Source organism: Somniosus microcephalus, unplaced genomic scaffold (genome assembly GCF_052327205.1).
Source record: "Somniosus microcephalus isolate GS21.2 unplaced genomic scaffold, FLI_Smic_1.0 unresolved_chr5, whole genome shotgun sequence".
NCBI classification, from domain to species: domain Eukaryota; kingdom Metazoa; phylum Chordata; class Chondrichthyes; order Squaliformes; family Somniosidae; genus Somniosus; species Somniosus microcephalus.
In genome coordinates this window covers 2,532,427-2,559,347 of record NW_028225183.1, presented here as the reverse complement: position 1 = coordinate 2,559,347, position 26,921 = coordinate 2,532,427, and the positions used below count along the sequence as shown (strand labels likewise).

General features: G+C 42.4%; 2 non-coding genes across 2 annotated transcripts; both read left to right on the top strand.

The window, feature by feature from the left end:
* The first annotated feature begins 53 nt into the window (after positions 1-53).
* On the top strand, positions 54-126 carry trnak-uuu (transfer RNA lysine (anticodon UUU)). The gene has a single exon. It is a non-coding gene; the product is annotated as a tRNA-Lys (tRNA).
* A 4,614-nt stretch (positions 127-4,740) lies between these two features.
* On the top strand, positions 4,741-4,813 carry trnak-uuu (transfer RNA lysine (anticodon UUU)). Its single transcript has one exon. It is a non-coding gene; the product is annotated as a tRNA-Lys (tRNA).
* Positions 4,814-26,921: the final 22,108 nt, after the last annotated feature.

Sequence of the window (26,921 nt, the reverse complement as noted above, 5' to 3'; positions counted from 1 at the left end):
CAATGATGCACTGCAGCCAATGAAAGTACTTTTGTGAGCTTGGCATTGCAAGAGCCCGGATAGCTCAGTCTGTAGAGCATCAGACTTTTAATCTGAGGGTCCAGGGTTCAAGTTCCTGTTCGGGCACTGCTTTTAAATCGTGATACTCAACTTTACATTCGCACTTTGATCATTTAACAAAGAAAATAACAACAGGAGCAGGCCATTTCATGCCTGGAGCCTTTCTGCCATTTAATTAAATCATCGATCGATATCCGTTTGCATTCCTTTGCTCCAGATCCCTTAATACCTTTGGTTAACAAACATCTCTCAATCTCAAGTTTAAAATTGACAATTGGCCCAGCTTTAATTACTGTCTGCGGAAGTGTGTTACAAATTTCTGTCAAACAAACTTCTCTCCTGAAACGCTTGGATCTAATGTTGAGGCTATGGCCCCTTCTCCCAGATGGGTCAATCATCAGAAATAGCTTCTCGCTATCGACACTAGCATTTCCTCTTAATATCGTGAATAGAAAACATAGAAAACATAGAGATAGGAACAGGAGTAGGCCATTCGGCCCTTCGAGCCTGCTCCGCCATTCAATGAGATCATGGCTGATCTTCGTCTGAGATCATAGCTGATCTTACCAGTTCAGTTCCCCGTCCCCGCCTTTTCTCCGTAACCCTTAATCCCCTTAGCCTTCAGAAATATATCCAATTCTCTCTTGAAAATATTTATTGAATTAGCCTTCACAGCCCTCTGTGGCAGGGAATTCCACAGGCTCACCACTCTTTGAGTGAAGAAATTCTTCCTCATCTCTGTTTTAAATGATTTGCCCGCTATTTTTAGACTGTGGCCCCTGGTTCTGTGCTCCCCGGCCATTGGAAACATTCTCTCTGAATTCAGCCTGTCCAGGCCTGCCATAATTTTATATGTTTCGATGAGATCCCCTCTCAATCTTCTAAACTCCAGTGAATACAAGCCCAAACTATTTAATCTCTCTTCGTAGGTCATTCCCGCCATTCCAGGTATCAGCCTGGTGAATCGCCGTTGCACTCCCTCCATGGCAAGAATATCCTTCCGCAGATGGGGCGACCAAAACTGTACACAATACTCCAGATGCGGTCTCACCAGCACCTTGTACAGCTGTAATAAGGTATCCCTATTCCTATACTCGAACCCCCTTGATATGAAGGCCAACATACCATTTGCCTTCTTGATCGCCTGTTGCACCTGCATGCTCTCCTTCAGTGACTGGTGCACAAGAACACCCAGGTCCCTCTGCACTTCCCCATCTCCCAATCTATTGCCATTTAGATAATAATCTACCCTCCTGTTTTTACCCCCAAAGTGGATAACCTCGCATTTATCCACATTATAGTGCATCTGCCACGTATCTGCCCATTCCCCCAACCTGTCCAAATCGCACTGTAGCCTCCTGACATCCTCATCAGAGCCCACCCCTCCTCCTAGTTTAGTGTCGTCAGCGAATTTGGAAATATTGCATCCAATTCCCTGATCCAGATCATTTAAATATATTGTGAACAGCTGGGGTCCCAGGACAGATCCTTGCGGCACCCCGCTGGTCACTGCCTGCCACTCCGAAAACGAGCCGTTTATTCCAACTCTCTGTTTTCTATCCGCCAGCCAGTTCTCTATCCACGTTAATACTTTGCCCCCAATCCCATGAGCCTTAATTTTGCATGATAATCTTTTGTGTGGAACCTTATCGAAGGCTTTCTGGAAGTCAAGGTACACCACATCCACTGGCTCTCCCCCATCTATTTTACCAGTTACTTCCTCAAAAAATTCCAGCAGATTAGTCAAACACGATTTACCCTTTGTAAATCCATGTTGACTCTGTCCGATCCTTTCCCCATTTGTCAAGTGCTCCGCTATTTTATCCTTAATAATGGACTCTAGCATTTTGCCCACAACCGATGTAAGGCTTACTGGTCTATAATTCCCTGCTTTCTCTCTACCCCCCTTTTTAAATATTGGGGTAACATTAGCTACCCTCCAATCCACGGGTACTGTTCCCGAGTCAATGGAGTTCCGGAAGATGATCCTTAGAGCATCTGCTATCTCCAGGGCCACCTCCTTAAGTACCCTAGGATGTAGTTTATCAGGCCCTGGGGATTTGTCGGCCTTCAGTCCCCTCAACTTACCCAACACCATATCCCTAGAGATACTAATTTCTGTCAGCTCCTCCCTCTCATTAGTCCCTATGTTTACCGATATTCCTGGGAAGTTATTTGTGTCCTCCTTTGTGAATACAGAACCAAAGTATGAGTTTAATTGGTCTGCCATTTCCTTATTCTCCATTATATATTCTCCCGAATCGGACTGCAAGGGACCGACTTGGGATTTTACCAGTCTTTTCCTCCTGATATACCGATAAAAGCTTTTGCAGTCTGTCTTTATGTTTGCTGCAAGTTTACTTTCGTATTCTATTTTCCCCTTCCTGATTAATCCCTTTGTCCTCTTTTGCTGTATCTTGTACTGCCCCCAATCTTCCGGTCTGGTGCTTTTTTTTGCCAGTTGATATGCCCTTTTTTTTGATTTTATGCTGTCCCTAATTTCCCTCGTTATCCACGGTTGAGTCACCTTTTTAGGTTTATTTTTATGCCAAACCGGTATAAACATGTTCTGGAATTCTTCCATTCTATCTTTGAATGCTTGCCATTGTCTATCCACTGTCAATCCCCCCAGAAACACCACCCAATCAATCTTACCCAATTCCCGTCTCATACCCTCGTAATTCCCTTTATTTAAGTTCTGGACCTTAGTCTCTGATTCAATTTCCTCACTCTCCATCTCGACTGAGAGCTCGATCATATTATGATCGCTCTGACCCAAGGGGCCTCGTACAAGAAGATTGCTGATAAGTCCCTTCTCATTGCACAATACACAGTCTAAAATGGCCTGATCTCGAGTCGGCTCCTCGACATATTGGTCCAGATAACCGTCCCGAAAACATTCCAGGAATTCCTCCTCCTCAGAATTTTTACTAATTTGGGTAGTCCAATCAATATGTAAATTAAAGTCACCCATGATGACAGCTGTGCTCTTATCGCACGCTTCTCTAATTTCCCTTTTTATGCCTTCCCTCACCTCCATATTACTATTTGGAGGCCTATATATCACACCCACTAACGTTTTCCTCCCCTTGCTATTTCTCATTTCTAACCATACAGCTTCCGTTTCATCCGAGTTAATATCCTTCCTTTCCATTGCATTAATCCCCTCCTTTACCAGCAATGCTACCCCACCTCCCCTACCTTTTTGCCGATCCTTCCTAAATATTGTATATCCCTGGAAGTTAAGTTCCCAGCCTTGCCCACCCTGCAGCCACGTTTCTGTAATCCCAATCAAATCATACTTGTTTACCTCTATTTCCACAACTAATTCATCTAATACTTCAATCAAATCACCACTTAAGCTTCTAAATTCCAGGAAAAAAAAACCGAGTTTGTGCAATATCCCGTTGTAATTTGTCCCTTGGACTCTATGTCTCCTTCACTTTTTAAGCCTAATAATACATTCTCAAGCTGTGATGCCGAGAATTGAACACAGTACCGCAGCTGTGGCCTAACCAGTGCTTTGTATAGCTGTGGCATCATTTCACCCTCTTATATTGTAATCCTGCAGATATAAGTATCACTTTTCAATTAGATTTTTGATTCATTTCTGTACCTGTCCATGACCATTTAATGATATATGTACAGGGACACAAGTCTATTTGGATATCAACTGTTTCCAGCTTAACATTATAAGGAGTGTATTCTAAATACTCCTATAAAGATCGGTAGTGAATCACGTCACACTTGCTAATATTTAAATCAATTTGCCAGAAAATTACACATTCACTTAATCTATGAATATCTGGTCAAATGTCTTGCTTCCATCTCAACTGATTTTCATGCCGCCTATCTTTTTTGTCATCCTCAAACTTGGATGTGTGGCTCTCAATCCCATCAAGTAAGTCGTTAATGAAATCGGTGATTAGTTGATTTCCCAAAAGTGATCAATCAGAGACACCACTCGTCATAATCTGCCAATTAATGTACCTGATCATCATCTGCAAACTTTGTCTCCTGCCATGCCACCAATTTCCTAACCAGGTTAATAATTTGCCTTCAATTACATGCGTTTCAAATTTAGCCCAATGTCCCATATGCGGGACTTTTTCAAATGTCTTTGCTCCATGTCTACAAGCAAATAATAATTTGTGAACTGGGACTCATAAACCTCTTTGCTCCTCAACAGTTAATAGCTTCCCATTATTTAGAAAATACTCAGAACTATCTTACTTTGTTCCAAAGTGGCTGGAGTCACACTTGCGTACATTGAACTCGATTTGCTTTTGTTTTGCCGGCTTACTGTCTCTGTCCGTTTGGTTACCTCCATTTCCCAACTGCACTACAAGCGGACCGTCTAACTTAGTGCGATCTTCAAAATATGATGTACAGTGCTCCATTGCTCCATCCAAGTCAGTCATAAATACGGTGAACATTTGATGATCTAATACAGATATCTGTGGGACGGCACTTGTCACATCTGACTCCGCTGCTAACGAGCGTGTCTTTTGTGGGTGGGTTAATATTTCTGAAGTGATGGTGGTCTGAGGCAGTCAATCCGGATTTGTGGGAGAAATGTGCTGTACAGGTTGGATTATGGACAAGTAAATTGAATTTGTCGGAGATGCAATGATGCACTGCAGCCAATGAAAGTACTTTTGTGAGCTTGGCATTGCAAGAGCCCGGATAGCTGAGTCGGTAGAGCATCAGACTTTTAATCTGAGGGTCCAGGGTTCAAGTCCCTGTTTGGGCGCTGCTTTTAAATCGCGATACTCAACTTTACATTCGCACTTTGATCATTTAACAAAGAAAATAACAACAAGAGCAGGCCATTTCATGCCTGGAGCCTTTCTGCCATTTAATTAAATCATCGATCGATATCCGTTTGCATTCCTTTGCTCCAGATCCCTTAATACCTTTGGTAAACAAACATCTCTCAATCTCAAGTTTAAAATTGACAATTGGCCCAGCTTTAATTACTGTCTGCGGAAGTGTGTTACAAATTTCTGTCACACAAACTTCTCTCCAGAAACGCTTGGATCTAATGTTGAGGCTATGGCCGCTTCTCCCAGATGGGTCAATCATCAGAAATAGCTTCTCGCGATCTACACTAGCATTTCCTCTTAATATCGTGAATACTTCAATCAAATCACCACATAAGCTTCTAAATTCCAGGAAAAAAAAAGAGTTTGTGCAATATCCCGTTGTAATTTGTCCCTTGGACTCTATGTCTCCTTCACTTTTTAAGCCTAATAATACATTCCCAAGCTGTGATGCCGAGAATTGAACACACTACCGCAGCTGTGGCCTAACCAGTGCTTTGTATAGCTGTGGCATCATTTCACCCTCTTATATTGTAATCCTACAGATATAAGTATCACTTTTCAATTAGCTTTTTGATTCATTTCTGTACCTGTCCATGACCATTTAATGATATATGTACAGGGACACAAGTCTATTTGGATATCAACTGATTCCAGCTTAACATTATAAGGAGTGTATTCTAAATACTCCTATAAAGATCGGTAGTGAATCACGTCACACTTGCTAATATTTAAATCAATTTGCCAGAAAATTACACATTCACTTAATCTATGAATATCTGGTCAAATGTCTTGCTTCCATCTCAACTGATTTTCATGCCGCCTATCTTTTTTGTCATCCTCAAACTTGGATGTGTGGCTCTCAATCCCATCAAGTAAGTCGTTAATGAAATCGGTGATTAGTTGAGTTCCCAAAAGTGATCAATCAGAGACACCACTCGTCATAGTCTGCCAATTAATGTACCTGATCATCATCTGCAAACTTTGTCTCCTGCCGTGCCACCAATTTCCTAACCAGGTTAATAATTTGCCTTCAATTACATGCGTTTCAAATTTAGCCCAATGTCCCATATGCGGGACTTTTTCAAATGTCTTTGCTCCATGTCTACAAGCAAATAATAATTTGTGAACTGGGACTCATAAACCTCTTTGCTCCTCAACAGTTAATAGCTTCCCATTATTTAGAAAATACTCAGAACTATCTTACTTTGTTCCAAAGTGGCTGGTGTCACACTTGCGTACATTGAACTCGATTTGCCTTTGTTTTGCCGGCTTACTGTGTCTGTCTCTGTCTGTTTGGTTACCTCCATTTCCCAACTGCACTACAAGTGGACCGTCTAACTTAGCGCGATCTTCAAAATATGATGTACAGTGCTCCATCCAAGTCAGTCATAAATACGGTGAACAGTTGATGATCTAATACAGATATCTGGGGGACGGTGCTTGTCACATCTGACTCCACTGCTAACGAGCCTGTCTTTTGTGGAAGGGTTAATATTTCTGCAGTGATGGTGGTCTGAGGCAGTCAATCCGGATTTGTGGGAGAAATGTGCTGTACAGGTTGGATTATGTACAAGTAAATTGAATTTGTTGGAGATGCAATGATGCACTGCAGCCAATGAAAGTACTTTTGTGAGCTTTGAATTGCAAGAGCCCGGATAGCTCAGACTATTAATCTGAGGGTCCAGGGTTCAAGTCCCTGTTCGGGCGCTGCTTTTAAATCGCGATACTCAACTTTACATTCGCACTTTGATCATTTAACAAAGAAAATAACAACAGGAGCAGGCCATTTCATGCCTGGAGCCTTTCTGCCATTTAATTAAATCATCGATCGATATCCGTTTCATTCCTTTGCTCCAGATCCCTTAATACCTTTGGTTAACAAACATCACTCAATCTCAAGTTTAAAATTGACAATTGGCCCAGCTTTAATTGTTATTTTCGGAAGTATGTTACAAATTTCTGTCACACAAACTTCTCTCCTGAAACGCTTGGATCTAATGTTGAGGCTATGGCCCCTTCTCCCAGATGTGTCAATCATCAGAACTAGCTTCTCGCTATCTACACTAGCATTTCCTCTTAATATCGTGAATACTTCAATCAAATCACCACTTAAGCTTTTAAATTCCAGGAAAAAATCCCGAGTTTGTGCAATATCCCGTTGTAATTTGTCCCTTGGACTCTATGTCTCCTTCACTTTTTAAGCCAATAATACATTCCCAAGCTGTGATGCCGAGAATTGAACACAGTACTGCAGCTGTGGCCTAACCAGTGCTTTGCATAGCTGTGGCATTGTTTCACCCTCTTATATTGTAATCCTACAGATATAAGTATCACTTTTCAATTAGCTTTTTGAATCTTTTCTGTACCTGTCCATGACCATTTAATGATATATGTACAGGGACATAAGTCTATTTGGATCTCAACTGTATCAATCTTAACATTATAAGGAGTGTATTCTAAATACTCCTATAACGATTGATTGTGGATCACGTCACACTTGCTAATATTTAAATCAATTTGCCAGAAAATTGCACATTCACTTAATCTATGAATATCTGGTCAAATTTCTTGCTTCCATCTCAACTGATTATAATGCCGCCTATCTTTTTGTCATCCTCAAACTTGGATGTGTGGCTCACAATCCCATCAAGTAAGTCGTTAATGAAATCGGTGATTAGTTGAGTTCCCAAAAGTGATCAATCAGAGACACCGCTCGTCATATTCTGCCAATTAATGTACCCGATCATCATCTGCAAACTTTGTCTCATGCCGTGCCACCAATTTCCTAACCAGGTTAATAATTTGCCTTCAATTACATGCGTTTCAAATTTAGCCCAATGTCCCATATGCGGGACTTTATCAAATGTATTTGCTCCATGTCGACAAGCTAATAATAATTTGTGAACTGGGACGCATAAACCTCTTTGCTCCTCAACAGTTAATATTTTCCCATTATTTAGAAAATACTCAGAACTATCTTAATTGGTTCCAAAGTGGCTAGTGTCACACTTGCGTACATTGAACTCGATTTGCCTTTGTTTTGCCGGCTTACTGTGTCTGTCTCTGTCCACTTGGTTACCTCCATTTCCCAACTGCACTGCGAGCGGACCGTCTAACTTAGTGCGATCTTCAAAATATGATCTACAGTGCTCCATTGCTCCATCCAAGTCAGTCATAAATACGGTGAACAGTTGATGATCTAATACAGATATCTGGGGGACGGTGCTTGTCACATCTGACTCCGCTGCTAACGAGCGTGTCTTTTGTGGGTGGGTTAATGTTTCTGAAGTGATGGCGGTCTGAGGCAGTCAATCTGGATTTGTGGGAGAAATGTGCTGTACAGGTTCGATTATGGACAAGTAAATTGAATTTGTCGGAGATGCAATGATGCACTGCAGCCAATGAATGTACTTTTGTGAGTTTGGAATCGCAAGAGCCCGGATAGCTCAGTCAGTAGAACATCAGACTTTTAATCTGAGGATCTCAGGGTTCAGGTCCCTGGTCTGGTGCTGCTTTTAAATCGCGATACTCAACTCTACATTCGCACTTTGATCATTTAACAAAGAAAATAACAACAGGGGCAGGGCATTTCATGCCTGGAGCCTTTCTGCCATTTAATTAAATCATCGATCGATACCCGTTTGTATTCCTTTGCTCCAGATCCTTTAACTGACATCTCTCAATCTCAAGTTTAAAATTGACAATTGGTCCAGCTTTAATTGCTGTTTCCGGAAGTGTGTTACAAATTTCTGTCACTCAAACTTCTCTCCTGAAACGCTTGGATCTAATGTTGAGGCTGTGGCCCCTTCTCCCAGCTGGGTCAATCCTCCGAAATAGCTTCTCGCTATCTGCACTGGCATTTCCTCTTAATATCGTGAATACTTCATTCAAATCACCACTTAAGCTTCTAAATTCCAGGAAAAAAACCCGAGTTTGTGCAATATCCCGTTGTAATTTGTCCCTTGGACTCTATGTCTCCTTCACTTTTTAAGCCTAATAATACATTCCCAAGCTGTGATGCCAAGAATTGAACACAGTACCGCAGCTGTGGCCTAACCAGTGCTTTGTATAGCTGTGGCATCATTTCACTCTCTTATATTGTAATCCTACAGATATAAGTATCACTTTTCAATTAGCTTTTTGATTCATTTCTGTACCTGTCCATGACCATTTAATGATATATGTACAGGGACACAAGTCTATTTGGATATCAACTGTTTCCAGCTTAACATTATAAGGAGTGTATTCTAAATACTCCTATAAAGATCGGTAGTGAATCACGTCACATTTGCTAATATGTAAATCAATTTGCCAGAAAATTACACATTCACTTAATCTATGAATATCTGGTCAAATGTCTTGCTTCCATCTCAACTGATTTTAATGCCGCCTATCTTTTTTGTCATCCTCAATCTTGGATGTGTGGCTCTCAATCCCATCAAGTAAGTCGTTAATGAAATCGGTGATTAGTTGAGTTCCCAAAAGTGATCAATCAGAGACACCACTCGTCATATTCTGCCATTTAATGTACCTGATCATCATCTGTAAACTTTGTCACCTGTCGTGCCACCAATTTCCTAACGAGGTCAATAATTTGCCTTCAATTACATGCGTTTCAAATTTAGCCCAATGTCCCATCTGCGGGACTTTATCAAATGTCCTTTTGCTCCATGTCAACAAGCTAATAATAATTTGTGAACTGGGACTCATAAACCTCATTGCTCCTCAAAAGTTAATAGCTTCCCATTATTTAGAAAATAATCAGAACTATCTTACTTTGTTCCAAAGTGGATGGTGTCACACTTGCGTGCAGTGAACTCGATTTGCCTTTGTTTAGCCGGCTTACTGTGTCTGTCTCTGTCCATTTGGTTTCCTCCATTTCCCAACTGCACTACGAGCGGACCGTCTAACTTAGTGCGATCTTCAAAATACGATCTACAGTGCTGCATTGCTCCACCCAAGTCAATCATAAATACGGTGAACAGTTGATGATCTAATACAGATATCTGAGGGACGGCACTTGTCACATCTGACGCCGCTGCTAACGAGCATGTCTTTTGTGGGTGGGTTAATATTTCTCAAGTGATGGTGTTCTGAGGCAGTCAGTCTGGATTTGTGGCAGAAATGTGCTGTGCAGGCTGGATTATAGACAAGTAAATTGAATTTGTCGGAGATGCAATGATGCACTGCAGCCAATGAAAGTATTTTTTGATCTTTGAATTGCAAGAGACCGGATAGCTCAGTCGGTAGAGCTTCAGACTTTTAATCTGAGGGTCCAGTATTCAAGTCCCTGTTCGGGTGCTGCTTTCAAATCGCGATATTGAATTTTACAGTCGTGCTTTGATCCTATAACAACAGGAGCAGGCCCTTTACTGCCTGGAGCATTTCTGCCATTTAATTAAATCATCGATCGTCATCCGTTTGCATTCCTTTGCTCCAAATCCCTTAATACCTTTGGTTAACAAACATCTCTCAATCTCAAGTTTAAAATTGACAATTGGCCCAGCTTTAATTGCTGTTTGCGGAAGTGTGTTACAAATTTCTGTAACGCAAACTTCTCTCCTGAAAGGCTTGGATCTAACGTTGAGGCTATGGCCCCTTCTCCCAGATGGGTCAATCATCAGAAATAGCTTCTCGCTATCTACACTAGCATTTCCACTTAATATCGTGAATACTTCAATCAAATCACCACTTAAGCTTCTAAATTCCAGGGAAAAAAACCCAAGTTTGTGCAATATCCCGTTGTAATTTGCCCCTTGGACTCTATGTCTCCTTCTGGTAAATCTACGCTTCACTTTTTTAGCCTAATACTACATTCCTAAGCTGTGATGCCAAGAATTGAACACAGTACCGCAGCTGTGGTCTAACCAGTGCTTTGTATCGCTGTGGCATCATTTCACCCTCTTATATTGTAATCCTACAGATATAAGTATCACTTTTCAATTAGCTTTTTGTATCTTTTCTGCAATGCATTAGTACATTGAGATGGTATATCACTTTGCAATGTAATAGACATTTGCAGTGCAAAAGCACTTTATACTGGAATATCACTTTCTAATATAATATTCCTTTGCAGTGCAATAGAACATTGCAATGGAATATCATTTTGCAATATACAATCATTAGTAATGCAATACGACATTACAATGGAATACCCCTTTAAAATATCGTAGTCATTTGCAATGCAATAGAACATTGCAATGGAATATCGCTTTGCCTTTGTGGTGATTATTCTTTATGTTTAGTAAGAAGTATTGTGATTGCTTGTTTGTTTCCTGCCTTGGGATATATGCTGTAATCTCATTGGTAGTTGATGTCATGTGATTTGTGGTGGCCATCTTAAATTCAGTTCTTTCCAGCCTTTAGTTGAGTCTGGGTGTTGAAGATGTGCTACCGGATTTTTAAGTTAATAAAGCCTAGATTAGAAAGGCAAATCTATTCTTTATTTCAATTTATTAACTTTATGTCAGAATGGAGCGATATCTTCAAACAGAACGATTCAATGCTGACCCTAATTCGGCAGGAGTGGATGATAAATGGAAACATTGGTATTGTACATTTAAAAACTTTTTGGGCGTGTTGGATCAAGAGTCTCTAAATAAGCTGAATATGCTGATCAACTACATTGCTCCGGATGTGTATAAGTATATTTTGGGCTGTAAAACCTACGAAGTGGCTATTTCTACATTGGAAAAGATTTTTGTTAAACCAAAGAATGAGGTATTTGCACGTCACCTTCAATCTGCCCGTAGACAGCAGGTGGGAGAATCTTTGGATACTTATTTGCAAGCACTTCGGTGCCTTAGTGTTAACTGTAATTATAAGGCTGTGACGGCTGAAGAATATAAGGAAGAATCGGTACGGGATGCTTTTTTTATTGGATTACTGTCTAGATCAATTCATCAGCGGTTGTTAGAAAATAAGACTTTGGATCTTAAGAGTGCTTTTGAGCAAGCTTCTACATTGGATGTGGCTCAGAGAAGTTCGGATTCTTTTGCTCTTTTTAATCAGCCTGTGACTGTGGTTTCGGCAGTTCCGGATGAAAAGGAATTATGTGAACTTAATAGGAGTGGTTTACTAGATTCTGAAACAGTTTCTACTTCAGCGGCTGTTGCCTCTAGGATTCAGAAGTGTTATTTTTGTGGGAACGTCCGGCACCCTCGTCTGAATTGTCCTGCTCGGGAGGCTGTGTGTAGTAAATGCAGCAAGAGAGGTCATTACGCACGTGTGTGTAAATCATCAGGTTCAATTACCTCCTCTGTGACTATTCAGCCTTTTGATAGGGCGTTTATTGCATCAATTTCTGCTGCATTTGCTCATGGCCTAAACAAAGCTATAGTTACGGCCCAAGTTAATGGGTTGGAAGTGAAGGCCCTTATAGATACGGGCAGTACTGAGAGTTTTATAAGTCTTCAGTTTGCAAAGGAGAAGCATTTGAAAATTTCGCCTGTTTCCTATCAGGTGTGTATGGCTCAGACGACTCTCACTTCACAAGTAGCTGGTTGTTGCCTTGTGAAATTGATTCTTCTAGGTAATACGTATACTGATGTACGCTTATCTGTTTTGCCTAATCTCTGTGCAGATATTTTGATTGGTCATGATGTGCTTCAGTTACACGAGAGTCTCAGTCTTTCATTTGGAGGGACTAAGCCACCTTTATCTATTTGTGGATTAACCTCTTTATCCATTTCTCCATTATCACTTTTTTCCAATTTGATGCCGGATTGTAAGCCAATTGCTACCAAGTCAAGAAGGTATAGCAGTCAGGATAGAGAATTTATTAATTCTGAAGTTCAACGTCTCTTATTGGAAGGAATCATTGAACCTAGTTGTTCGCCTTGGCGGGCACAGGTAGTTGTCACGACTAACGAGAGACATAAGAAACAAATGGTGATAGACTATTCCCAAACTATTAATAGGTATACTCAATTAGATGCGTACCCTTTGCCTAAGATTGATGAGCTTATCAATAAAGTATCTCAGTATAAGGTTTTTAGCACTATTGACCTAAAGAGTGCTTATCATCAGATTCCTATTGTTAAGAAGGATCAACCATATCCGGCCTTTGAGGCTGGTGGAAAGCTGTATCAGTTTTGCCGAATACCATTTGGTGTTACTAATGGTGTTGCTTGTTTTCAACGGGAAATGGAAGCTTTTATAAGTGATAACTCTCTCTCTGACACCTTTTCATATTTAGATGACATCACGGTGTGTGGCAAATGAAGGGTGGAGCATGATTCTAATTTAGAAAGATTCCTTCAAGCTGCGGAAAAAGTTGGTTTAACTTTCAATAAAGAGAAGTGTACCTTTTCGACCACTGAGGTAAATCTACTGGGGTACATTATCTCAGGAAACAAGATTAAACCAGACCCAGAACGTCTGCGACCATTGATTGATTTACCTTGTCCTACTAATTCTAAGGCTTTGCAACGAGTTGTTGGACTGTTTTCTTACTATTCTAATTGGATTGCAAATTTTTCACAGAAGATCCAGCCTCTTATTCGGGTTTCGACATATCCTCTATCATGGGAGGCCAGGACGTGTTTTGATAATTTTAAAAAGGATATCCTTGGAGCAGTTGTGCATTCTATTGATGAGCAGGTTCCTTTTGTGATTGAGACAGACGGTTCTGATTTTGCAATTGGGGCTACTCTGAGATGCGCTATCAATTACTCATAAAAGACTGAGAGTTAAGAGAGTAACTAAAGGCTTTTATTAACAAAAGAATGAAGGTCTGCCTCGAGTGGTCGACCGGTCCAGAATACAAAGGGCTGGGGAGCAGTCACCTTTATACTAGGACTTGTGGGAGGACTCAGCCGAGGCATGTCCAGGCATGTACACAGTGGAATACAAACAGTGGTTTACCACATTCACTCCTTGTTTAAAATTGAGTCCGGCGGGGTGAAGTGTATTAAAAGTTAGTGTATTGGAGTCTCTCCAGAGGTCTTTTCTGCTGCTGTGATCGGCGTGGCGACGGCAGGGGTAGTGGAGCTTCCGGCGTCGAGTCCTGCGTAGGATGTGGCACCGGCGTGTCGTCCTCGTAGATGTCGAGCGGGTCGCAGGGCCCAGGCCTGCCATCTGCTGGGGCTGGATATCGGATCGTGGGGGGGGTGGTAGTGAGTAGTGGGTTACTGCTGCCCCCGAGGGTGCAAGGTCTCTTATGGAGACTGTGTCCTCCCGCCCGTCCGGGTATGCAATGTAAGCATACTGGGGGTTGGCGTGGAGGAGCTCGACCCTCTCGACCAGGGGTTCCGTTTTATGGGTCCTCACGTGTCTTCTCAGTAGGACCGGCCCTGGGGACGTCAGCCACGGCGGTAGCGATGTCCCTGATGTGGACTTCCTTGGGAAGACAAACATTTTCTCATGAGGGGTGGCGTTAGTGGCAGTGCAGAGCAGTGACCGAATAGAGTGGAGCGCATCGGGGAGCACATCCTGCCAGCGGGAGGTTGGAAGGCCCCTAGACTTTAAGGCTAGCAGGGCGGCCTTCCAAACTGTCGCATTTTCTCTTTCCACCTGTCCGTTCCCCCGGGGGTTGTAACTGGTGGTCCTGCTTGTGGCAATACCCCTAGTTAGCAGGAACTGACGGAGTTCGTCGCTCATAAACGATGAGCCCCGGTCGCTATGGATATAGCTGGGGAAACTGAACAGGGTGAAGAGGTCGTTCAGACATTTAATGACCGTGGCACTGGTCATGTCCGGGCAGGGGATGGCGAATGGGAAACGGGAGTACTCATCAATAATATTGAGGAAGTACACATTGCGGTCGGAGGAGGGGAGAGGCCCTTTAAAATCAACGCTCAGGCGCTCGAAGGGGCGAGTGGCTTTTATCAGGTGGGCCCTGTCTGGTCTATAAAAGTGCGGTTTGCACTCAGCGCAGACTTGGAAGTTCCTGGTCATGGTCCTGACCTCCTCAATAGAGTAAGGCAGGTTGCGGGCCTTGATGAATTGGAAGAACCTGGTGACCCCCGGGTGGCAGAGGTCATTGTGAAGGGCCCGCAGTCTATCGATCTGCGTGCTGGCGCAGGTGCCACGCGATAGCGCATCCGGGGGTTCATTGAGCTTCCCGGGCCGGTACAAGATCTCGTAATTGTAGGTGGAAAGTTCGATTCTCCACCTCAAGATCTTGTCATTTTTGATTTTGCCCCTCTGCTTGTTGTTAAACATGAAAGCAACTGAACGCTGGTCAGTGAGCAGGGTAAATCGTTTTCCGGCCAGGTAGTGCCTCCAATGATGCATAGCCTCCACAATCGCCTGGGCCTCCTTCTCAACAGCGGAGTGTCTGGTTGCCGGGCCTTGGAGGGTTCGTGAAAAGAAGGCCATGGGTCTCCCCACCTGATTGAGGGTAGCGGCCAGGGCAAAGTCGGATGCGTCGCTTTCCACCTGGAAGGGGATGGATTCATCCACTGCGTGCATGGTGGCTTTGGCAATGTCCTCCTTGATATGGTGGAAGGCTAAGCGGGCCTCTGCCATCAAGGGAAAAGAGGTGGACTTGATCAGCGGACGGGCCTTGTCCGCATAGTAGGGGACCCACTGGGCGTAATAGGAGAAAAACCCTAGGCACCTCTTCAGGGCCTTGAGGCAGTGGGGCAGTGGGAGTTCCAAAAGGGGACGCATCCGATCGGGGTCAGGGCCGATGACTCCGTGTTCCACAACACAGCCAAGGATGGCGAGGCGGTTTGTGCGGAATATGCACTTCTCCTTGTTATATGTCAGGTTCAGGAGTTGGGCGTTGCGGAGGAATTTTTCGAGGTTTGCGTCATGGTCCTGCAAGTCACGGCCGCAGATGGTCACATTGTCCAGATATGGGAAAGTGGCCTGCAACGCATTTTGATCTACCATCCGGTCCATCTCCCTTTTGAAGACAGAGACCCCGTTGGTGACGCCAAAGGGAACCCTAAGGAAGTGATAGAGGCGGCCGTTTGCCTCAAAGGCAATATACTGGCGGTCCTCAGGGCGGATAGGGAGCTGGTGGTACGCTGATTTCAGGTCAATGGTCGAGAAGACGCGGTACTGCGCGATCTGGTTGACCATATCAGCTATGCGGGGGAGTGGATAGGCGTCCAGCAGGGTGTAGCGATTTATTGTCTGGCTGTAGTCGATGACCAGGCGCTGCTTCTCGCCGGTTTTAACGACCATGACCTGGGCTCGCCAGGGGCTGGTGCTGCCCTCAATAATCCCTTCCTTCAGGAGCTGCTCCACTTCAGTTTTAATGAAAACCCTGTCCCCGGCACTGTATCGCCTGCTCTTTGTGGCGATGGGCTTACAGTCGGGGGTGAGGTTAGCAAACAGTGGGGGAGGGGGGTGACTCTGAGTGTGGAGAGGTTGCACCCGGTGCACGGCGGGCAATTTGGAAGCTGCTGGCTGCGGACTGTGAGTGGGGGTAGGGGTCCACCGTACGCCATCGTAACACTTTTAAGGTGGCACTGAAAGTCTAACCCCAGCAGGACAGCAGCGCAGAGGTCGGGCAGGACCAGAAGTTTAAAATGATCGTACACAGTCCCGTCTACTACGAGTGTCACCATGCAGTAGCCACCGATGTCCGCCGACTGGGACTCGGAGGCCACAGAAATCCGCTGGTGCACAGGCAGGACTGGGAGAGAGCAACGCCGCACCGTGTCGGGGTGGATGAAGCTCTCCGTGCTCCCAGAGTCAAAAAGGCAGATTGTATCGTGACCATTCACCTTAATGTCCATTGTGGAACTGGCCAGCTGGTGCAGTCTCGCTTGGTCCAGTGTAATGGATGCCAGCGTAGGGGTCGGTGTATCAGATGAGGCTGTGTTGGGGGCCTGCTGCATTCCGGCTGTCATCCAAGATGGCGGTGTCCATGATCCCCATGTGGCTGGAGGCGTCCAAAATGGCTGCTGTACTGGTGGTTCGCACATGGCCGGGGAGGCCCAAGATGGCGGCCCGCATGGCCCACACGTGGTGTTGCTGGGGTTCGGGGTGGCTTTGGCCCTGCAGACGCTAGCGTAGTGTCCCTTCTTCCCGCAGCCCGAGCAGATCGCGTTTTTCGCCGGGCAGCGCTCTCTGGGGTGTTTTGCCTGGCCACAGAAGTAGCATTTCCGGCCTTGGGGCACTGCTGTCTGGCTTTGGGACACTGCTGCGGTAGTTGGGCCGTTGCTGGGGTGTGGCTGGGGTGGCACGGCGCTATGTGGCGGTCCTACCGTGTCCCAGGCTGTCATTCCCCATGGCATCCACGGTGCAGAGGAGTAGGCATCCATGCCCCGGTAGGCTGCATCCAATGATAGTGCGAGTTCAGAGGCCTTGTTGAGGTCGAGGTCACTCTGCTCCAACAGTCGCTGTCGGGTGTAATTGGATCTGTGGCCCGCTACAAAAGCATCCCGGATAAGTTCCTCTGTGTACACGGCGGCCTTTACATCCTTACAACCACAGGCCCGGCCAAGCACAGACAGTGCCTGAAGGTATTCCACGGTCGATTCCCCAGGTTGCTGTTTACGACTCCCCAGAAGGTGCCTGGCGTACACTTCGTTCACTGGGCGCGTGTACTGGTCTTTGAGGAGCTTGATAGCGTCTGCATACGAGGTCGCGTCTTGGATGACCGAGTACACTCGGTGGTTCACTTTGGAGGTCAGGACATCCAGTTTGTCCTCGTCCAATTTGATTGCTGCGGAGGCGGTCAGGAATTTTTCGAAACACTTAAGCCAGTGAGCAAACTTGGTGGATGAGTCCGCCTCCCGGTGATCTAAGTCCAGGCATGCTGGTGTGAGGATCTTCTCCATTATAAAAATTTTGTTATTAAAATTGATGCGCTATCAATTACTCATAAAAGACTGAGAGTTAAGAGAGTAACTAAAGGCTTTTATTAACAAAAGAATGAAGGTCTGCCTCGAGTGGTCGACCGGTCCAGAATACAAAGGGCTGGGGAGCAGTCACCTTTATATTAGGACTTGTGGGAGGAGTCAGCCACGGCATGTCCAGGCATGTACACAGTGGAATACAAACAGTGGTTTACCACACTCTGAACCAAAATGGAAGACCTGTGGCCTTTTTCTCACGTACCTTGAACAATAGTGAAAAAAGGCATTCTTCATTGGAGAAAGAGGCGTATGCAATAGTAGAAGCACTGCGTAAATGGAGACATTATTTATCGGTGCGACATTTTACGTTGGTAACTGATCAAAAGTCTGTGTCCTTTATGTTTGATGTCAAACATTTTGGAAAGATTAAGAATGATAAAATAATGAGGTGGAGGATTGAGTTGGCATGTTACCATTTTGATATAGTTTATCGTCCGGGGAAGGATAATGTTGCTGCTGATGCGCTGTCGAGGGCTTATTGTTCTGTGATTCACGGAGATACGCTTATTAATCTTCACAATGCCTTATGCCATCCTGGAGTTACGAGGATGATACACTTCGTACGGAGTAAGAATTTGCCCTTTTCAGTTGAAGACATCAAGCGGATGACTTCATCATGTTCTATCTGTGCTCAGTGTAAACCGAATTTCTTTAAGCCTCAACAAGCTCATCTTATAAAGGCTACTTCTCCTTTTGAACGTTTGAGCGTCGATTTCAAGGGGCCTCTTCCTTCAAATACTCAAAACCGATATATATTTACTGTTGTGGATGAGTTTTCAAGGTTCCCTTTTGCTTTTCCTTGCGCAGATGTATCAGCTGCTACAGTTATCAAATGTCTGACTCAACTTTTTGTCATCTTTGGGATGCCTGCGTATATCCATTCGGATCAGTGAATTTCTTTTATGTCTTCCCAGTTGAAGGAATTCCTCCAGAGTCGGGGAATTTCTACTAGCAGAACTACCCCGTATAATCCCCAGGGTAATGGACAGTGCAAATGATACAATGGGGTGATCTGGAAGGCAGTTATGTTGGCTTTGACATCCCGGAACCTTAAGAATACACAGTGGGAAATGGTACTGCCTGACACCCTGCATTCCATTAGATCATTGCTTTCAATGGCTACTAATGTGACCCCCCATGAAAGGCTCTTTAACTATCCGCAGAGATCTACTACAGGATATTCGGTACCTTCATGGCTTACTATGCAGGGACCTGTGCTGCTTCGATGCCATGTTAGATTGTCAAAATATGATCCTTTAGTGGAGGAGGTGGAGCTGTTGGAGGCAAATTCCCAATATGCTCATATTCGATTCCAAGATGGGAAAGAAAGTACCGTTTCAATTGAAGACTTGGCTCCTTGTGGTGGCCAGCCCTCTTCTGAGGATATTAACAATAGTCATGATTCAGATAATGTGGATGCTGTTACAGATACTACGAATATTTCCAATCCGACTGCAGATAATTATACTTCTATTAGTCAGCCCTCGATGGATGTTCATGACCGTCCCAGTTTACCTCCTGATGGGATTTCTAATCCGGAAACCGTTGAAAATCGGGATATGGATAGCCTTCCTGCAGGAGATACTTCTGTGTCTCCTGGTGTGGGAGGGCAAGGAATTTCACCAAGGTTAAGAAGGTCGACACGAACAAGATATCCGGTCGACCAATTGAAAATGGACTTTTAAATTGATAGTAATGTTTTAAAATTGTTGAAATATTATATTATATTGTTTTAGTTGAGAGATACTTAATACTTATGTGCAATGTTATTATTTGTTGTTGCTCACTTAGTATTGTGTCATGTTGAATAGTTTTATTTTGTCTGTGCATAGTTTTAGTTGTAAATAATTAATTATAAATTGTAAAGATTATTTAGGTTGGAGTATTTTTTAAAAGGAGTGGTAAATGTGATGATTATTCTTTATGTTTAGTAAGAAGTATTGTGATTGGTTGTTTGCTTCCTGCCTTGAGATATATGCTGTAATCTCATTGGTAGTTGATGTCATGTGATTTGTGGTGGCCATCTTAAATTCAGTTCTTTCCAGCCTTTAGTTGGGACTGGGTGTTGAAGATGTGCTAACGGATTTTTAAGTTAATAAAGCCCAGATTAGAAAGGCAAATCTATTCTTTATTTCAGCCATAGAATCATTATTTGCAACGCAATAGCACATTGCAATGGAATATCACTTTGCAATATAAAAGTCATTTGCAGTGGTACAGAACATTGCAATGGAATATCATTTTGCAATATGACGGTCATTCGCAATGCAATAGGACATTACAATGGAATAACACTTAACAATATCGTAGTCATTTGCAATGCAATAGAACATTGCAATGGAATATCATTTTGCAATATAATAGTGCTTTGTAGTGGAAACTTCCTTTGCAATGGAAGCAGGCTTTGCATTACAATAGTCATTTGCAATGAAATTGCACTTTGCAATGGAATATTCCTTCGTAATATATTATTCATTTGAGGTGCAATAGCAGAAAGCAATGTAATATCACCTTGCAATATAATAGTCGCTTGCAATGCAACAGAACATTGCAATGAAACATCATTTTGAATATTATTGTCATTTGCGATGCAACAGAACAATGCAATTGAATATCCCTTGGCAATATAATAGTGCTTTGGAGTGGAGTCTGCCTTTGCAATGGAATCTGACTTTGCTCTATGTTCGTCACATAACAATCACGTAATCCTTTGCAATGCAGCAAGACATTACAATGGAACATCAATTTTATTGTAATAGACATTTGCAATGCAATAGAACATAGAGATGGAAATTAACTTTGCAATATGATAGACATTTGCAATGCAATAGCACATTGCACTGGCATATCACTTTGCAATATAATTGTAATTTGCCATGCAACAGAACCTTGTAATGGAATCTCATTTTACAATACAACAATCATTAGGAATGCAGTAGGTTATTACAATGGAATACCACTCAAAAATATTGTAGTCATTTGCAATGCAATAGAACATTGCAATGGAATATCGCTTTGCAATAAAATCATCATTTGCGATGCAACAGCACTTTGCAATGGAATATAATAGTCATTTGCCGTGCAATGGAACATTGCAATGGAAAATCATTTTGCAATATAACAGTCATTAGCAATGAAATAGCACATTACAATGGAACACCACTTAACAATATCATAGTCATTTGTAATGCAATAGAACATTGAAATGGATAATCAATTTACTATAACTGTCATTATCAATGCAACAGGACATTAGAATGGACTATCATTTTGCAATATAACAATCATTTGCAATGAAATAGGACATTACAATGGAACACCACTTGTAGTGTCCGAGTATCAATAATACACGGACTGCAGGAGAACAATGAAACAGGTATTTACTGAACAGAGGGTAAACTTAAGACTGACGTACAGAAGCCTGCTATGGCTTTTTATACAGGTGTGGTCACTGCCGGTATTGCAGTATAAATCAGTTCTTCTCTTAAAGGTACATACACAACACCACATAAAAATATCGTAGTCATTTGTAATGCAATATTTCATTGCGATAGTTTATCACTTTGCAATACACTAGTCATTTTCAATGCAGTAGTACATTGCAATGGACTATTATTTTGCAATATAACAATCATTTGCAATGCAATAGGACATTACAATGGAATACCACTTAACAAAATGATAGTCATTTGCAATGCAATAGCACATTGCAATGGAATATCAGTTAGCAATATAATTTTCATTTGAAATGCAATAGCACATTGCAATGGAATATCATTTTGGAAAATAAAGTCATTGGCAAGCAGTAGAACATTGCAATGGAAAATCCCGTTATAAAATAATAATCATTTGCAATGCAATAGCACATTGTAATGGAATATCACTTTGCAATATAATCCTAATTTGCAAGGCAATAGATTATTAGGACGGAATATATATTTGCTACATAAAAGTCATTTGCAATGCAATACCACGTTACAATGGAATATCATTTTCAAATCAAATCAAATCAAAATCAAATCAACTTTTATTGTCATTTTATTGTCATTGTTAGTGCACAAGTGCAGTACAACGAAATGTAGGCTTGCGGCTCCCGAGAGTCCTGAGAGTATCCCCAGTATATAATAGTCATTTGCAATGCAATAGAACCTTGGAATGAAATATCACACTGTAATATAAGAATCATTAGCAATGCAATAGGACAGCAAAGTGGCATAGTGGTTAGCCCTGTTGCCTCACAGCGCCAGGGACGCGGGTTCGAATCCTGCCTCGGGTGACTGTCTGTGTGAAGTTTGCACATTCTCCCCATGTTTGTGTGGGGTTTCTCCGGGTGCTCCGGTTTCTTCCCACAGTCCAAAGATGTGTGGATTAGGTTGATTGGCCATGATAAATTGACCATTAGTGTTAGGGAGATTAAAATATACGGGGATATGTGTTGGTGTAGGGGTTACGGGAATCGGGTGGGATATGGCTTGATGGGCCGAAATGGCCTCTATTTGCATTGTGGGGTTTCTGTGATTACAATGCAATACCATTTTAAGATATCGTAATCATTTGCAATGCAATAGCACGTTGCAATGGAATTTCATTTTGCAATACAATAGTCATTTGCAATGCAAAAAATATTGGAATGGAATATCTGTTGGCAATATCATAGTCATCTGCAATGCAATAGCACATTGTAATGGATTATCGCTACACAATATGATCATCATTTGCAATGCAATAGCACATTGCAATGGAATATCGCTTTGCAATATAACCGTCATATGCAATGCAATAAAATATTGCAATGGAATACCAATTAGCAATATAATTGTCATTTGAAAAGCAATAGAACGTTGAAATGGAATTTCATTTTGGAATATAATAGTCTATTTCAATGCAATAGAATATTGCAATGGAAATTCCCATTATAATGTAATAGTCATTTGCAATGCAATATCACATTGTAATGTAATATCGCTTTGCAGTATAACCCCCATTTGCAATGCAATAGCACATTGTAATGGAATATCACTTTGCAATATAATCATAAGTTGCAATGCAATAGAATATTAGGATGTAATATATCTTTGCTGTATATTGAGTTTTTTGCAGCCGAGAGCGAGAGTCCCGAAGGCTGTGTTGAATGCCCGGTGCCAGGGTTAAGGACATCTCCTCTGGACTGGAGAGAAACTTTGAGTGGGAGGGGGAGGATCCAGTTGTCGTGGTCCATGTTGATACCAACGACATAGATAGGAAAAGGAAGGAGGTTCTGCTGAGGGAGCTTCAGCAGCTAGGGGCCAAATTAAAAAGCAGAACCACAAGGGTAATAATCTCTTATTACCTGAGCCACGAGCGAATTTGGCTAGGACAAATACAATTAGAGATTTAAATGCGTGGCTCAAAGACTGGTGTGGGAGAAATGGGTTTTGCTTCCTGGGACACTGGCACCTGTACTGGGGCAGGAGGGAACTGTTCCATTGGGATGGGCTTCACTTGGCCAGTGCTGGGACTAGAGTCCTGGCGGATCATATAACTACGGCTGTAGAGAGGGCTTTAAACTAACTAGTGGGGGGGAGGTTTCTAGAGAGCAAATAATAAAAATGACAACAGAGAAGGTCATAGAATTAGGTAGTAGTGGGGAAATTAAAAACCAGAGCGTGTTAGGAAGGGGCAGAAGGTATGGAGTAAAAGGTAAGGTAATAAAAAGGGCAAAAGCAGGAACTAAGTGTCACAAAACATATTTGAAAGTTCTCTATCTGAATGCACGTAGCATTCGTAACAAAATAGACGAGTTAATGGCACAAATAACTACATATGGGTATGATCTTGTGGCCATTACAGAAAAATGGCTGCAGGTGACAATGCCTGGGAACTAAACATACCAGGTTATTTAACGATCAGGAAGGACAGGCAGGAAGGGAGGGGAGGTGGGGTGGCTATGTTAATAAAGGAAGGAATCACTGTAATACACAGAAATGATATTGGGTCAAAAGATCAGGATAATGAAACAGTTTGGGTGGAGGTAAGGAATAATAAGGGAAAAAAAACACTAGTGGGCGTAGTCTATAGGCCTTCGAACATTTGCAACTCTGTTGGACGGAGTATCAATCAGGAAATAGTTGAGGCTTGTAATAGGGGAGCATTTATAATTATGGGGTATTTTAACTATCATATTAATTGGACAAATCAAATTGGGCAGGGCTGCCTTGAGGATGAGTTCATTGAGTGTATTAGGGATGGGTTTCTTGAGCAGTATGTAACTGAACCGACCAGGGGGCAGGCAACCTTAGATCTGGTCCTGTGTAACGAGACAGGATTAAATAAAAATGTCCTAGTAAAGGATCCCCTTGGAATGAGTGACCATAACATGGTTGAATTCCATATTCAATTAGAGGGTGAAAAGGATGGATCTCAAACAAGCGTGCTAAGCTTGAATAAAGGAGATTATGAAGGTATGAGAGCGGAGTTGAGTCGAGTGGATTGGGAAAATAGATTAAAGGGTAAGACGATACATGATCAGTGGTGTACATTTAAGGAGTTATTTTACAACTTCCAAAAAATATATATTCCACTGAGAAGAAAAGGGAGTAAAAGAAAAGACAGCCATCCGTGGCTAAGTAAAGAAATTAAGGATAGTATTCGACTAAAAACAAGGGCATATAAGGTAGCCAAATCTAGTGGGAGGATACAGGACTGGGAAAACTTTAAAAGACAGCAAGAAATAACAAAAAGATGGATTAAGAAAGGGAATATAGATAATGAAAGTAAATTAGCAAAAAATATAATAACAGATAGTAAGAGTTTTTATAGTTATATAAAAAGAAAAAGGGTGGCTAAAGTAAATGTTGGTCCCTTAGAGGATGAGACCGGGAAATTAATGGTGGGAAATATGGAGATGGCAAAAACACTGAATGAATATTTTATATCAGTCTTTACAGTAGAAGACACTAAGAATATCCCAACAATGGACAAACAGGGGGCTACAGGGGGGGAGGAGCTAAACACGATCAAAATCACAGAGGAAGTGGTACTCGTTAAAATAATGGGACTCAAGGCGGATAAATCACCTGGACCTGATGGCTTACATCCTAGGGTCTTGAGGGAAGTGGCAGTAGGGATTGTGGATGCATTGGTAATAATTTTCCAAAACTCCCTGGACTCGGCAAAGGTCCCGGCAGACTGGAAAACTGCTAATGTAACAACCTTATTTAAAAAGGGCAGTAGACAGAAGGCTGGAATTTATAGACCGGTTAGCCTAACATTTGTGGTAGGTAAAATTTTGGAGTCCATTATTAAGGAGACAGTAACAGGACATTTGGATAATCATAATTTAATTGGACAAAGTCAGCATGGCTTTACGAAGGGAAGTCATGTTTGACAAATTTGCTGGAGTTCTTTGAGGAAGTAACGTATAGGGTGGATAAAGGGGAACCAGTGGACGTAGTGTATTTAGTCTTCCAAAAGGCATTTGACAAGGTGCCACACAAAAGATTATTGCTTAAGATAAAAAATCACGGGATTGGGGGTAATATTCTGGCATGGATAGAGGATTGGCTATCTAACAGAAGGCAGAGAGTTGGGATAAATGGTTCATTCTCAGACTGGCAATCAGTAACTAGTGGTGTTCTGCAGGGGCCAGTGCTGGGTCCCCAACTCTTTACAATCTAATATAACGATTTGGAGGAGGGGACCGAGTGTAACATATAAAATTTGCAGATGATACTAAGATGGGAGTGAAAGTAGTGAGTGAGGAGGACATAAAAAACCTGCAAGGGGACATAGGCAGGCTAAGTAAGTGGGCAGAGATTTGGCAGATGGAATACAATGCTGGAAAGTGTGAGGTTTTGCACTTTGGCAGGAAAAATCGTAGAGCAAGTTATTATCGTAATGGCAAGAAACTGAAAGTACTGAAGTACAAAGGGATCTGGGGGTCCTGGTGCACGAAACTCAAAAGGTTAGTATGCAGGTACAGCAAGTGATTAAGAAGGCCAATGGAATGTTGGCTTTCATTGCTAGGGGGATAGAATATAAAAATAGGGAGGTATTGCTTCAGTTGTACAAGGTATTGGTGAGACCGCACCTGGAATACTGCGTACAGTTTTGGTGTCCATACTTAAGAAAGGACATACTTGCACTCGAGTCAGTACAAAGAAGGTTCACTCGGTTAATCCCGGGGATGAGGGGATGGACATATGAGGAGAGGTTGAGTAGATTGGGACTCTACTCATTGGAGTTCAGAAGAATGAGAAGCGATCTTATTGAAACATATAAGACTGTGATGGGGTTGGATCGGGTGGATGCGGGGAGGATGTTCCCGATGATGGGTGAAACTAGAACTAGGGGGCATAGTCTTAGAATAAGGGGCTGCTCTTTCAAAACTGAGATGAGGAGGAACTACTTCACTCAGAGGGTGGTAAGTCCATGGAATATGCTGCCCCAAAAAGCTGTAGAAGCTACATCATTACATAAATAGACAGTTTCCTAGAAGCAAAGGGAATTAAGGGTTACGGGGAGCGGGCAGGAATTTGGACATGAGTCTAGGTTCGGATCGGTCATGGCCCTGTGGGTAGCGGAGCGGGCCCATGGGCTGTGTAGCCTGATCTGGATCCTAATTCGTGTGTCTAATTCTGTTAGATTCAGGAGATGTTTCTGTGATAGTGGATTGGCGGTTAGGATCAGATCAGCCATGATCTTATTGAAAGGCGGAGCAGGCTCGAGGGGCCGATTGGCCTACTCCTGCTCCTTTTTCTTATGTTCTTCTTATGTTCTTATAATAGTCACATTGCAATGGAATATCATTTTGGAATATAATAGTAATTTGCAATGCAGTAGAACCTTGCAATGGAATATCACATTGCAATATAATAGTCATTTACAATGCTAAAGCACAATGCAATTGAATATCACACTGCAATATAACAATCATTAGCAAAGCAATAGAATATTACAATGGAATACCACTTTAAAATATCGTAATCATTTGCAATGCTATAGCATATAGCAATGGAATATCATTTTGCAATGTAATAGTCATTTGCAATGCAATAGAATATTGCAATAGAATATCTCTTTGCATTATGATAGTCATATGCAATGCAATAGAAGAATGTAATGGGATATCTCTTTGCAATATAATCGTCATGTGCAATGCAATAGCACATTGCAATGGAATATCGCTTTGTAATATAATCGTCATTTGCAATGCAATAGAACATTGCAATGGAATCTC